This window comes from Protopterus annectens, chromosome 14.part0 (assembly GCF_019279795.1).
Source record: "Protopterus annectens isolate FY-2018-M chromosome 14.part0, PAN1.0, whole genome shotgun sequence".
Taxonomy (NCBI): Eukaryota; Metazoa; Chordata; order Ceratodontiformes; family Protopteridae; genus Protopterus; species Protopterus annectens.
In genome coordinates, this window is record NC_056748.1 from 1,016,313,951 (window position 1) to 1,016,330,614 (window position 16,664).

A 16,664-nucleotide genomic window follows, 5' to 3' on the forward strand; every position below is an offset into this window, starting at 1 on the left:
CGGAATTTGTTGAATCCAGGGGGTTATTTTTCCAGTGTTATGTTATCAGGGTTATACTACATCCAGTGTGTATGATTTAAAATTTATAACCTTGGTTTCTATCTGTTTTGCTACCATGAATAGCTTAACTTTGTTTAGACTTCAGTTTTGACAGGATATGTCAAAAATGTTTCCTGTGTAGAACCTGTACTAAGCATATGCTTTAAAATGTTTATTCCTCTAAAGGAAAACACGTGAACAGTCATTGATAATTATCTCTTCAGCTGTAGTTATAACACTGTTGTGAAAATGTTTTTTTAGTTGTAATCATTTTTACTTTATGAATAATTGTATCACAAACCGGACTTTTTATTTTAATTTACATTGAGGAGCTGTGTGGTGTTTACAAGTGCACCTTTAATAAGCATCACCTTTGCTACAATTCATAATCTTAGGCCTATCTCTTGTACTGTTCTGATCTTTATTACATGCTTCTGCCTTTTGTTTCAGTTGCAGACCTTGTGCATTCTTATTTACTGCTACTGCTATCAAAGTAATACTTGTGGTATATTCACATGTCAGGTTACTTTTACACTAAACTTCCTTGCACTGCCCTGTAATGCTTCTCCATAGCTTCAGTCTTTGATTTGTTATTTAACTTTGCCACATAGTTAGGCATTTAATTAAGCTTTGCAGCATAAAACTGCAGTTTACATCAATGCAGTGTCTTGTTAGGTTTTATGATTAAAACTATTTTCTATTAAGATCACCATTTGCATACATGTCTTTTTCCCATTTGGCTAAAAATTAGAGGTTCTTCATTAAATTGTTGGTTTCAGTCCAAAGGTAACAAAGAGTGGGGATATTCTTCTGCTTCTCTTCTATTGTCATAAGCAATGAACATGTCCAGTCACGCTGTTGTAATCTTTCTGGAACTGAAGTTTCACTTAAAATGTCACTAGATTTCACGTAGTTTCCATATCATCTTCAGTTTGAATAAAAGTGCTGGATTGTGGAGCCTCACTGCAATAAAACTGGAAGGTATTTTAAACTGGTAGGGATATGAAGACCAACACCATTAAATTATTTAGCAACTTTAATAAAAAAAAAATCTAAAAATCATTTGAAAAATTGAAAATAATAAAAATAGTCTTTGTGGCTCTATTGCAGAACTATTTTTTTCCAAAAGAAGCATTACAGATTGATACTGAGGCAGGGAGGGTTACCACAGTACAATTTGTATTATCAGTACTGAATGCCATCTAGATAGATCTAGGTTTACCATTTGATAGCTAAGATACTGGACTGCTACCAGAATAGCACCTACGATAACTCTGCTAATTAAGACTCAACCAGAAAAACACAAAGTCAGTCACTTTGGTTTCATGTATTATTATGTAGCTGAATGTATCACACTTGCATCTTCCTGTTCACAATATATATTCCGTATTATTTGATGAAGTTAAAAGTATGTCAATAACTAATAATAAGTATTAAAAGCACATTTCAGTTTCAGGGAAAATAATCACTGAATCCAGAAGGAAATTAACCAGTTAATGCTCTGTATGAAGAATAAACATCATGGGAAGGAAAACCTCTGTTGAACAGATATCAGTGATAAGTAGAGCTCACATTGACAAGGCAGCAACATTTTTCTTGCAATGACCAAAAAAATCATAGTATTAAATTCTTTTCACAAATCTTGAAATAAAATATGAGTCACTGATATACTATTTGTGTAGAATTATGCCTGGCTTAATAACATACTACCAATTAAAAAAAAACACTTATAATTGGATTTCCAATCATACTTAATATAGTTTAGAATAAATTAATCACCCACTTCTTTATTGTTAGCAAGGAAATTAAGAATTCTGAACTGTAGTAGTAATTTGTTTAAAAAGAAAGTGCTAAAATATCATCAATTATATGTTGTGCCAATGTGACTTAAATGTTTCGAAATAAACAGCAACAGAGTTAAAACCTTGTGAACTACCCAATGCCCCGCAGTTATTTAATCTGTGCTACACCTGACTTGTTAAAATCAAGCTGCATGTTACATGAAGACTCACAGAACAGTTGTCTTTTAATGACTTAATCTGCATAAAGTGAGATATAAGCTGTTTCTCTTAGTTCAAATGTTTTCAACACAAAACTCATCTTATGTATTTTTCCTAGCCACCACTCTAAAAGCCATATTCCTGAATAAATGCACCTTAGTCCTTTTTCATTTCCCATCAGTAGATCATCTGCTGTATGAGTGAATGACTGTGCTGATATTCCATTAGCATTGAGAATTACTATCCAATACATTCCATCTTTCTCATTTGTGACAAACCGAAAGCCAATGAATGTCCTGAGAACATGATTGTCAAAGTGAGAATGAGTGGGAGGGAGAGAAAAATGTAAACTTGATCCAAAGTTTAGTAAGCAGTCTTGTTTATTAATTTTACTTTGAGCTTTAATGCAGAAGACTGCAGTCACACAGACTTAATTTAAATGTTAACTCGCCAAAGGTAATGTCTAATTCTAAATGCAGTGATTTTACCAAGAAATTACTTTCTCTGATTCTAATGTATTCTATGACTGAAACTGTAACAGTGCAACATATATTAAAGTAGCAAGCACATCTTAGCATTACAAACTACAATTTTATTTCATCTAAAGCCCCTGCTCAGGTTTCTACATCTTCACAAGTAAGAATAAAATATATTTTTGCAGTGTACCAGCAGTTAATTTCCAGCATTAGTTGTTTTAAGTTAAACTAAACTCACTGAACCAGCTGTTCTCCAGTGCTTTATGTGCTGTTATGTATCACTGTTGATGGAGATATATATATATATATATATAAGATCGTCATTTATGGATGATAAGTTAGATTACTCCACTTAAGCTGTTATGAAATGCTTCTTATGGTTATGAACAGGTTAACAGATGAGATCAGACAGGAATCCCCGTGGACTATGATGTTTGCAGATGACATTGTGATCTGTAGTTAGAATAGGGATCAGGTTGTGGAGACTCTGGAGAGGTTGAGATAGGTTGAGGAGACTCTGGAGAGGTTAAGATATGCTCCAGAGAGGAAAGGACTGAAGGTCAGCAGGACTAAGGCAGAATATATGTGTGTGAATGAGAGGGAGGATAGAGGAATGGTGAGGATGCAGGGAGTAGAGTTTGCGAAGGTGGATGAATTTAAATACCTGGGATCAACATTTCAGAGTAATGGCTAGTGTGAAAGAGAGGTGAAGAAGAGAGTACAGGCAGGATGGAGTGGGTGGAGAAGAGTGTCTGGAGTGATTTGTGACAGACAAGTACCAGTAAGAGTGAAAGGAAAGGTCTACAAGAGGGTAGTGAGACCAGCTATGTTATATGGGTTGGAGACAGTGGCATTGACAAAAAGGTAGGAGTCGGAGCTGGATGTGTTAGAGTTAAAGATGTTAAGATTTGCACTGGGTGTGACGAGGGTAGACAGGATTAGGAATAAGTATATTAGAGGGACAACCCAGGTTGGACGGTTTAGAGACAAAGCCAGAGAGGCGAGATTATGTTGGTTTGGACATGTGCTGAGGAGGGATGCAGAGTATACTGGGAAAAGGATGCTAAGGATGAAGCTGCCAGGTAAGAGGAAAAGAGGAAGGCCTAAGTTAAGGTTTATGGATATGGTGAGAGAAGACATGCAGGTGGTTGGTGTGATAGAGAAAGAAGCAGAGGACAGGAAGAAATGGAAACAGATGATCCACTGTGGCGACCCCTAATGGGAACAGCCAAAAGAAAAAGAAGAAGAAGAAGATTGTCAACATAAGATTAAAAGGTAAAGATCACTGCACATACACAGTGAGAAAAAGTTATATACACAGGTTGTGAGAAAAAAACTTCTGATTTTGCTAAAAAGGGAATATGTGTTATAAAGGAAGGAAACATTTTGAAATGGTACTAAAAATGCTTTTTAAATATTTTAGCCCTGTCAACACTGTAACCATCAAATCTTTGTTCCTGATTAACACACTTGTTTCTTTCCCTTTCCTAGCTTCAGAAGGCACCAGGTCTGACAGGTAAACATCAAGGGACTATGGCTATTACCAGTGGAGATTAAAAGACTTTTATGTGCATTTACTATCACTCTCCCTATAGGCTTGCAAACATGATGTCTAGAGCCAATGATTACTTCAGCACACTTGTGATGTCCACAGATTGTGTGAGCACTACTTGTGCACACTTGTGATGTTTATGGATTGTGTAAGTACCACTTGTGCACACTTGTGATGTTCACATATTGTGCTCACACTTCTTGTACACAGTTGTGATCACAGATTATGTGAGTGTTTCTTGTGCACACTTGTGATATTCACAGATTGGGTGAGTACTACTTGCGCACATTTGTAATGTTCATAGATTGTGTGAGCACTCTTTTCTGGGATCATACTTCAGTCCCTATGTAGTGGTGTACTATTGTAGGCCATAATCTCAATAGTTCTCCTGTGGTAGGATATTACCTGGTCCCTCCCCAAGAACATCAGCTGCTTCCTCTTCATCTGGATCCTTCAGCACTCAGGATACTAGCCAAACCCAAGTCATGTAGAACATAATCAGGGCCAAGACAGCTACGACATAGAGATAGCCAGTAACAGCTGAGGTGGCTTACTGGTAAATTGCATAGGCTATGATTTGCAGGGTCATGGGTTCAAGTCCTGCTAGGGCTTTTTATTTATGGTAGTTTGTCTAGCACTTAGTGCAGATGAGTAAGGCTATGAGTTGTTAAAGAACTGCTTCCTGTAGTAGTGTAGTATATATGTAGTAATGCTGACTGCACTTGCAGAAAAGGCAACACCTCTTAAGCTTATGGTGAGGTTCCCTTCATCAGTAATGCACATTTCCTCTGCAAGAACACTCTGAGACACAGCTACTACTAAAATTTACTTTACTACATGTATCTCTTATCCATTTTTTCTCTCCATGTCTCTTCTCTAGTCTATTCTGTACTTAATAATTTGACACAGTCCTTTCAACACTATAAATTCCCTCCACATTAGTTTCCTTATTCCCTAGTAATATACGAAGCAAATAATCTAGGAATATTTTTTTGCTTTCCTTATTCAATATATGTAATTTATTTCCAGGATAATAAAGCAAATCCACTGCATAGTGTACAAAACAGTGTTTGTAATAAAGCAAATTGTCTGCATATTGTGTAAACCAGTGTGTATTTATTTAAGTAATAATATAACAATAAAGGTTAATGACTTAAGCAAGCTTCCTGTTACTGTTCCTATTTTTTCTTTTTCCCTTTTGTATTAATTACACCAGGATGTCACTGAAAACGGGACTCCTCTGACAAGGTTATGTAAACTTATCCCAGTTAACAAAGAAAATAAACAAATGATGAATCTAAAATTGAAACCTGGACACTGCTATAAATACATTTGAACCAGAAGCCTGTTATCTGTGTAGCAGTAAAATGATGCAAAACCTCACTATTTCTAAAAGCGGGATCATTCTGCTTTAATTTTGCTAGGTAAAACTTTTCTTAGAAGGTTCAGTGCATCACTGTCATGTGAGAACAACCTTAAACATCAGTGAAACTGTTTGAACTTTGTCAAAAATACCTACACGCCATAACTCATTGGAAGCAATTAATTAGTAATCCCAACTTTAACACGGGAAATGCAGGACAGTATGCATGGGTCCCTTGGTAAGAAAGTTCCAGATGAATAGGAAATGTAACAGAAACAGGACACTTGAGAGTTGACTGCAACCTGGGCAAGATATTACTGCAAATTCTACAGCTGTATTTTTACTCTGAATAAAATGCAGCAGTTAGGCTTGGCCTTTGAACTTGCAAGATCTTACAGGCTCTACAGATATGCAGATAGAAAGGTATAGAACCAGAGCAACCACGGTGAAGGCAAATCAACAGCTTTATTCACAAATACCCATGATGAGCACTTTCTTCTCGTAAAAATACAAGGAACTTCCTCAGAATAAGATCCAAAACCATAAAGGGCTGAGGGACCCACAATTTTGACCAGTTGTGGATGGAAAACGTTCCAAAACCTGTTTCATTAGCAAATACTTGGACAAAAAATTGCAGGTAGGTTTAACAGCCTTCCCATATATTAGCAAGGGATCATGTCAATTTTTGGAAATGGTTGGCAGAATATGGTTAGATAGTGACATTTTTATGGTCACTATAGATGTTAGTCTCTTCACCGTAATACCCCACGAGGAAGGGCTAGTTTGGTTGGATGCCCAATTACAGAAAACCGGGGTATATGATGAGGATGACATTAACACATACGTAACATTAATGGAAGTGGTCTTGCAAAACAACTACTTATACTTTGAAGGACAGTATTATAAGCAAAGTACAGTGGTGGTGATGGGGGCCGTCTGTGCCCCTGTCTTTGCAAATTGTGATACCTCATTCTGGGAACAACAGTACATTATGCAAGGTGAATACTATTCCAACATTTTGTAATATACAAAGTTTTTGGACGACCTTTTCATTATTTGGAAGGGCAATGAGTATGAACTGTGTCAATTTTATGACTACATAAACCAAACTGTGAGCTTCTTAAAATTTGCGTACTAACCTAGTAAAACCACCATCTCATATTCAGATGTAAATGTAACTATTACTGATGAGAATAATTTGGAATCTGGAATATACAGAAAACCAACTTTCTCGTATTCATATTTAGAATTCAGTAGTGCACATCCTTATTTCAAAAAAAGTAGATAATAAAGGGGCAGTTAGTACGGGCTGCCAGGATGGTAAGCTCGGCTACAACCTTCTTGGAGGAAATTCAATTTATTTTGAAAATGTTCAAAGCCAGAGCGTATCCCCAAGAATTATTGGATAATATTAGTAAGGAGATTATACATAAATGTAACAATGGTACATACAAGCCAATTTTGAATAATGTTAGCAATGCTAGTAATGGGGTCAATATATTGGAGCAACATAATATGACTGAAAATTTGAACATAGGCTTCATCTTGTGCCTGTAAGGTAAACACCTTCACCACAAACTGCCATGCTAAAATAAACTCTGCTGAGAACTTGGATGGTCTCCAATCAGAAAAATTGCTTTGCTGTTTGCTCAGTGTTGGATTTTCACTGTCGGACTATATTCCACTTCTCATAACAGTCATGTTCATGAATAAATACAGTGTTGCTCTGTGTCTGATTTTGACTTTCTTACCACTTCAAGCATTGCTTTTTTGCTTTCATGCAAAGGCCACCTGACTGCTATGGTAGTAAAGGGCAACACATTCAGGATGATGGTTTACAACCAGAAGATATGCAAAGCAAACTAAATTTTACCATTTTGAATATAGTTGTGTGGCTTGTGGTAATTTTAACCCACTTTTCTATTTTTTTTTTTTTTTTTTTTTCTGTTTCTCTGTGTATATATCACTCATGCTCTAAGGACATGAAGTGCACCTTTGCACTTGATAGCAACTGTCTTTTTGCTGCTAACCAAAGCGCTCACCTTCCTGTTTATACCTCTCAACCTTTTAACATAAAAAATCTGCACATAGCGTAAAATGAGAAAAAGTAGGAACCAATTTTAAATATTGCTCTTATACACTTAGAAAATTGATAGAATAACATGATTTGTGTTTGCATGCATTTTCTGAAGGATATGAAGTCTGAAACTTAAATGTGGGTTGTTATTTAGTGACTTCAATCTTCAGCGGTTTGCCAAAAAAAACACATTTTATGAAGAAAAGATCAAGAATATGAGGTAAAAAACTTGACATTCTACAAAAATCTGGACAGTTGAAAGGTACGCCAGTCTACAGCAGAGCAAGTCTAAACTAACACATCGTGCATGTCAACATCCTAATATATTCCCCTGTAGATTCCTTGAAGGGTTTTGTGAAACAGATGCAGCACTGTTATATAAATTATATATGCCATCAGTGCTACAGATGGAAAATCTGGGAGCACGACAATATGGAGATATAGTGAAAAATGAATGCCTTTAATCTCAGCTGACATAACTGTCGGTCGAAAGACATGTGAAAGGTGGACTGGTGACTCTAAATTATAGGTATTTTGTGTATATATGTGTATGGACAGTGTATGAGTAATTTTGGGAAGAAAAAGATCTTACAATCTCTGTCCAAGCTGCATTTGCATAGTAAATCATGTGAATGATGAGAGCTGTTCATTGGGTTGAAACATGAATCAGGTGTGACTTGACATCATTGGGTGGATGTACTTCTCTTACTACTGGTTGATTATCTATTGATTTATTGACATTTGACAACTGAGTGAGTGGACTGGTCAATTGACCATTTTCAGAAACAGCTTGAGCTCTAGAGAAATAAAGCACATAATACAAAAAAAAAATGAAAGCAAACATGAAAATACATCTTGCATCATACAATAACAAAGATGTATATAAAAGGTAAATACATATAGAAAAGGAGCAAGAAACGATAATAAGTCAAGCAATGAAGAAAATGTACACTATTTAAAGGGTTGAGTTCTCTTAGCTAAGTAATTCCTGTGGGAACTACTTGTAAACATTCTCACTAATGTAAGTCCACAAGCCCACAGCAACTTGTTGAGTGTGTTGTGAAAGCAATAATAGAGATTCCTGGACTGTCAATACAAATGCCCTGGAACAATTAGAGTACCTTCTATGGAGAATGACATCTTGGATCCAAGGGTGTAGCCAGCCACACTTCTTGTACTCTACTGAGTACATTTTTTTTTGAGCACCACATCAATATGGCCTTTTCAGATCAGATTATGTCTACAACTGTTTAAATTAATGTGTCCAACAACAGATGCAATATTTCTAATCTAAAAACAATATCTGTATTAGTTTTAGGAGGAACAGCTGAAAATGTTACTTACATTTATTAAGTGTTTTGGGGAGCGGCATTTTGAGAAATGTGTACATTTTTAAGTGATCCTGCTTGGATCTTGACCTTAATAACACAGGAGCATCTTATACCATTCTTGCATGCCTTCATCAATTGTTAGGTTTGACCATAATGCAGCTACCTTCAAAATAAAATGGAAACCAGAGATCCCTTCCACCCAAGGTACATTTAGAAATTTAAAAACCAAGTAAAAAACAACCAACCAATAAAATAAGATCCACAGTCCAAAGCACAGCAAAAGATGAAAAACAACTAGCAATCACAGCAAAAGATGAAAAACAACTAGCAATCACAGCAAAGTTGTTTTTCATCTTTTGCTGTGCTTTGGACTGTGGATCTTACATTTAGAAATTTCTTTAAGACAAACTACCTACACCTACGTGATACATTTGGCAAGCTTCAGTTCCTCACCAAACGCAGTTAACTGCACTGAACATGCAGAAACATATACCAGCACTCTATACTAGTATGTAAACAGCTGCATAGATGTAGCTGTATCCTGTAGGAACAAGTTCAGGGCAAACCCCAGAAAGTAACCCACATGGTAGAATCATAATACAAGCTTTATAATAAAAGGAAAAGATTTTTGTCCAAAAGTAAGAAGAGTAATTCACAGAATCTTAGAGACCTTGTCACTGAAATAAACAACTCGGAAGCTTAATAAAATCCACCAAACCCAAGTCTGAGGCTAAAATAGCTACCCAAGTCAAACACAATCACAAGACACTTTTTTAGTTATGTTCATAATTTAAAAAGCACAATGTATCATTACACTGAGCTGATTGTGAACAATGTTCTCTGCACTGAGGCTGAAGATTTAGTGAACCTCCTGGCCGATAAATTTAGCTCTAACTTTACTTCTCTCTCCTCTCTGTCTGTCCCTCAAGATTTACTTGACCAGCTATCACACAAGACCAGTCCATAAAAGTGTTATCAAAAGCTAAAAATACTGCATTGATGGGTCCTGACAATATCCCTGGATGAATCTTAAATAGCATGTGTGAAGATTGGGTGAAGATACATGAAGGCTGCCAGCCTAGCCAGATAGAATTTTGGAGATAATTCTGTCATCTGTAAATATTAATGTAAACCACAGGATTGTTGTCTTAAATAGTAAAAATAGTGTTACATGTGGAACTGGAAAAAATGTAACAACAGTGCACTCTACTGACCAAGTAAAGCATGTTGTGACCCTTTGATGTTAGGACTCAGAGCCAGTGAGTCTAGAGTGGGGCATCCTGCCTATTCTTTTAAGGCCAGAGTTAATGGCCAGAATTTGCATGCATAAATGTCCTTTATTGCTCTGGTTTCTTCCCAGAGGTGAAGAATGTAAATGTAGTTTCTGTTAGCCTGGGAACCCAGGAAAGTGTGAAAAATGATGTAATGTTACCCAGGAAAGTGTGAAAAATGATGTAATGTTACCCAGGGAAGTGTGAAGAATGATGTAATGTGAACCAGGAATGTGATTTTAAAAACAGAGAGAATCAGAGAGCATTAAACATTTTTGTCTTGCCATCCAACTCATCAGCACTGTCTTGCTCTATATGTAAGTTTATCTTAGACTTGTGTTTTTCTCTTAGAAATAGCTAGAAACTAGAAAGATTAGACTGTGTTTTTCTGTTATGTCACAACTGTACTACTGAATTATTTTAAGTATTTCTCTGTGATCTCTTGACTAGCACTGTGTAGTAAAAAGTATTGTCTTGTGTTTTGACTATTTGTTACTAAACATTTTTAAACCCTTTCAGCTGTGGCTATTTTTGTAGATATAATTGTACAAAGCCACTTCAGTAGCTTTAGCCCTAGGCTAGACAACCAATTGGATAATAATATTGCACAGTAATAATTGGACACCCTTTTAAAGGCCTTTGCGTAGCTGATAAATATTAGTGGGTGGTGGAAGCTGGCACTACTGTATAGTCTGGGAAAAAGGGGCACAGCTGGAGAACCTGTGCCAGCCTTTCACAGGAGTGTCTGTGTGGTTGTATAAACTCTTCTAAAAGTGTGTGTGTGTGTGTGTGTGTGTGTGTGTGTGTGTGTCAGCTACTTGGGCAGGGACACGAAGCACTGGTTGGACAGAGAGGGTGCTAGAGGTTTTAGCTTGTCCACTAGGCTGAGATCTGGACCCTATATAGCTGTGCCAGTGGGGAGTCTTATTGGGGACCTGGAGAGCAAGGGAGTGACCAGCCCCGGACTGACTGTGATGTCTGTCTGCTCTTAAGGGAAATTGCACTTTACTGTGTGTATTTGTTATCCTTTCCTCCTATATAAGATGCCCCTCACTGCTGTTAGTGGTGAGGATTGAGGCTCCTTGATTGCTGGGCCAGGGCATGGGAGTCACAGCATGAAGCATAATTTAGCCATACCCCTAATACTATTCAACATCTGTCTCCATACACGTTTTGTACCAAATGAATGGAGAACAGCTAAGTCATTCCCCTGCATAAGGGAGGAACTTACACAGATCCACAAGTCTGACCAGCCACATATGCAATGCCATGGAAAGACTTCTCATGGAACTAATCATTCAGGACATAAGGAACTTCTAATGGCCATGTCTCAGTTTGGCTTCGTCAAAGGCAGGTCATTCTTACTCAACCTGTTTTTTTTTTTTTTTTTTTTTTTTTTTTTTTGAAAAGGTAATCAAAGCAATGGATGAAGGCAAAATGATACACGCACTGTGTACCTCAACAAGGCCAACCATTTGACACATTTCCTCACCTAAGCATAGTAGTAAAGTTAAATAAACTGGGAATAAACACTTATGTCACCCTCTAGATTGCCAACTGATTCACAGAAAGGATGCAGGAAATCAAAACAGGGGAAGTTATCTCCACAAAGAATCTAGTCACCAGTGGAGACCCCCTGGGTTCTGTGCTGGGACCTCTCCTGTTTGGCTTTTACATTTGCAAAACACCCACACACACACACACACACACACACACACACACACACACACACACACACACACACACACCAGCCATTATTACCCTAACTTGTTCTGCTCATGAAATATTACTGTCCTATTTAGTGTTCTTAAAACCTCTAAAGGCAAGCATAACCTATGGGGAGAGGTTTCTATAAACTGTTGGTTCCTAAGCAATGAAATTCCCAAATCTCTGAAATTGAGACATTTATCAGTCAGACCCTTCAGTGTTAAGCTAAAGCCCTTCATATCAGATTCTTTAGATGCCTTAAAACTGTACTTCCCTAACTCTGACTCTTTGCTGAATTTCCATATAGCATCCCCCTTTGTCAGACTTGTTAATTCGTAAGAGCATGTTATTTCCAAATCTATGCAAGATTTGAAAGAAGGCTTCCCTTCAGTTGGGCTATCTATAGTATTATCATAAGCACAGACTCTTCTGTTATGTTTGTCATTTGGGAACTTTATACTATAGATTTACCTTGGATGTCTTGCCTTGCTATAGATTTACCTTGGATGTATTGCCCTGCACTCAGTTATTACTAGTATCAGTACATTACTGCAGTGAATCCCCACAAAGCTTGCCATTGGCATGCATACCCTCCTCGCCACCTTACATGTATTTACTTTGTCCTTTACACATTAATAGGTAAATACTAGGCAACCGGTTTCAGATTATTACATGTTTATCTAATACCCAGACAGTGAGAATCAAACCCTGTACTTTGTGTCTGTGAGATAAGCATCTTAACTATCATTCCAACCCCAACCTCCTCAGCATTTTGGGCTCTTTGGTCTCAAACTCTTGTACCTGTGCATTATAATCCAGTGCTCTACAAGTGCATTATTACCTTCTGTTTGTGTAGTCTAAATGTTTTTTATAACAATTATTTACTGTGCACTGGTTAGTCATGCTCATATGAATGCACCTTTAAATATTGTTTGTGAGCTTTGTGATCCAGATAGGATGCTGCCAGAGTAGTTTTTAATGCAGCTTTTTATCTGCCAGATCAGCAATACAGTTTTGGCCTCTGGATGTTGTTTGGGTGGACTCTCAACATTTGCAAGCTGTTTGCATGAATTTTGTATGGATTATTCTTATTTCCTGTCAAAAGCGATGCTGCTTAGATCAATTGGTTAAGCCAATAAATCAGGCATAAGTTTCTGCAGATGGGGTATTTATTCCCAGATCCCCCATGTAAAGGAGCCTTTTATTTATTGGAAGTAACTTTAGCAATATTTCAGTAAAGAAACATCTGAATTTGTGTGCTATTTTTGTATACGGCATGAAAGAGATATTAATGAAAATCACCAGCATTTCAAAAGTTTCTAACTTTCATCATCTACATCGTGAAGCTCTGATTTACAGTTTCACTTGCATAAAGAAGTGGCGTTACAGCTGTGAATAAATAAAACTCTGACAGCTCAACTACTGGACCATGGTATACATGTGACAATGTACAGCAATTACCTCACTGAGGCGGTGATGTGAAATGTTTACTTAGGCATCCATAATTGCTAAGTGTATGTCTGTGTCACTAACTACTAAGGAATGGCTATTAGAAGTTAACACATTAATCCCTCTTGATGCACTCTGGTGACGTTTGTAAGAACTCAGACTTCACTCTTAATGCTACTGTACATTAATGGGATACATCTCTATGGGCCAACAGTGAAGTTAGTCTCCTCCAATCATAGATATTTCTGTGGTGTTATTGTCATTACTGGAGTTTTGTTCTACATGTCATCCTTGAGAAGGGCTTTGAATTAATGTGTTGCATGTCAACAGAATGTGAGCATACATGCACCTCTGTGTGTGTTTGTGTGTGTGTGTATGTATGATTTTACTTTATATGTTCAAGACTTCAAAATGCTGAATTTCATATGGTCGAGACCATATGATCAACATTTGAGATGTCGAATGCATGAAATAGAAAAGTAAAAAAAAAACGCCTACCTAAACACTGCTAGCAGGAGGGCAAGCCTCCCCTGCACTCCCCCATGGGGGCTTCGCCCCCACACTCCACACCCGTAACTTAACTATACCAACTTCGAGATCGCACTACAGTGCTGGAATGAAAATCTTTCCATTCCGCACTGTACAGAGATGCCGGTTCCGCATTTCAAATGTCGATCATATGGTCTCGGCCATATGAAATTCAGCATTTTGAAGTGTCGGCAATGTAAAGGCTACCCATATGTATGTGTGTGTGTGTGTGTGTGTGTGTGTGTCTGTGTGTATACATTTGTGCATGTGTTCATGCTGGAGTGTACCAGTTAATATGTTTGCATATATTTACTGTATGCATGACTAAATAAATTCCTGATGTCTGTTGGAAACAATGTGAGGCTCATTTATAGTATCCTACTACGTATAGTTGTACTGAACTGCAATAAAATGCAAATATAATTCTACAGCTGTAGAACTGTTATCCAAAGCAGGAGTGTCTCACTTACAAGGCTCCTGTTCTGTCTTGTTGAAAGTGCTTTTTTTCATCCACTCTCCATAGTAAAATATGCAGAACTTAATTCAATGTGATATAATAACTTCACTTTCAACTAATGTAGTTTTTCATTCTGTCAACTTAAATTCTAGCTCATTATAAATCATATGCGAAATTGCCTTAATGCGTACTTATGCAAGTAGCTGTCACTAGTCATTTCCCTTTTTCATCTACTTTATTGTCCTTTTTCATTTTATATATTGGTGTGAAGAATTACATAGCAATGCATTTGATTCCAGCACTGGTTAATATCCCTGGCAAGTTAAATTAAAAGTGTTCTTAGTCAGTACATGGATATCGGCATATAAATGGTTTTAGAATTAAATGAGACATTATTTCATCTTGGAGTGAGTTCAGAAAATGAAATAATCATTTATCTTTTGCCCACAAAATTATTTTCTTTTCAAATCTCATATTTTGTACTGTATATATTAGAAGTCTACAATGGCCTCAAGTGGAGTGGGAACTATTCCATTTCAACATATTTTAATACTTTTTGAAGTCATAGAAATAAGGCATGCCCAAGCAGGCCTGGATATGTAAACATACAATGACTTTTTGTTGCACACAAAGTGGCACAAGCTTACATTTACCTCACATTATCATTGAAGTGATGATTGCAGACCTGATGGACAAACAAGCTTCACAAACTGTAATTGTTAAGGCAAATTGAATAACAAATGGTAGTTGTCAGTAGGCATGTAGGGCGGCCACGGTGGTGCAGTGGTTAACGGTGGTGCAGCGGTTAGTGGTGCCGCTTCACAGCAAGAGGTTCTCCGGTTCGAATCTTGGCTGGAGTGCCTTCTGTGCAGAATCTGCATGTCCTCCCTGTGGTTGCGTGAGTTTCCTCCAGGTGCTCCGGTTTCCTCCCACATCCCAAAGATATGCTGTAGGTGGATTGGACACTCTAAATTGGCCCTAGGTGTGAGTGTGTGCATGTGTGTGCCTTCTGTGGAAGGTTGGGCATTGGGCGCTGGGCTGGCAACTCGACACCGTAAAACTCCACTGCCAATCATGAGCAGACAGATGATCTGCTGTGGCGACCCCTAACTGGAAAAAGCTGAAAGAAGAAGAAATTGTTGTCAGTAGGCATGCCATTAAAGGTCCAGATAGTTACACAATGATCTTGCTGTCAGATAAGATGTTGTCTCAGGTATTTTTCAGACATCACAGAAAAGGCTGCTGCTCTGATAAATCTGTCTCAAAGGGAATTCTTTATGTAAAAACAAAAAAAAAATGCATATAATTTAAATGGAATAAAGGACAGTAGTTGTTCACACATTACACATTGCACTGGCTTCATTTAATTTCTTGAACATTAGCTGCCACTGATATGATAGAATTCTTCTATACATCATTTTCTAGCACGTGGAAAAAGAGCAAGATTTTATCCATGTCAGTAAAAGGACACAAGTCAACCCAAGTAGTTGTGTAAGACCTTCCTTCTAGAGTTTCAAGAAATGAACAGATGCCCTCAGGAAATAATGAATCACTTTGATTTCACATTCATATGTGAAATAACATGCATGCCAAATGCTATATACTCAGCAGTCATCTTATCTTAATATGGGAATTAGACTTATCCCATACAGTTTCCCTAAATAATCTTTCCATGTTTATCTACTACTTAGGTAGAAACATTATTAAGCATGGATTAATCATATTATCCTTCAATACAGAGTACGTGACATGAAACAAAGACCTAAAATGCATTCCTTGTTAACACACTGAATGTGAAACATCAAAACTTTACTGTTAGTATCAGAATATCAGACTTGCTCTTATATTAGAAGCAAATGTTAAGGCAAGGGAGATATGAATCTTGTACCCTTGCATGAGTCAAGTGTAGTCTTGCATCCTCACTATCTAAAAATAGTGGGGATGCACTATTTCTGAAACAGATACAGTACTTTTTTTTCCACCAAAACCATATATTCCCTTTACCCTAAGTGAAAGCAGCCTCAAAGTTAACAAATGTGGGTTGGGGTGTAGGTTCACAGCCCCCACATCAGGGGTGAAGGAGAGCACAGCTCCATTGCAAAAAAACTTGAAATTATCTTCACTTACTCTTGGTGTTTCGGTCATTTTGTTAATCATATGACTCAGTTTTATTTTTGTTCCTAAGATGTGAAATTTTACACACATTAAAAGACACTTTTAACTTTTAACTGCTGCTGCGGTGGTGGTGCTGCGGTAGCATTGTTGCCTCACAGTACGACGTTGCCCTGTTCGATTCTCAGTTAGAGCGTCTTCTGTGTGGAGACATGCATGAATAGGCATACCTCCGTTGAAGGTTGTGCATCAGAGATAGCAACTCAGCACATAAAAATTTACTGCCAATCATTAGCGGACCG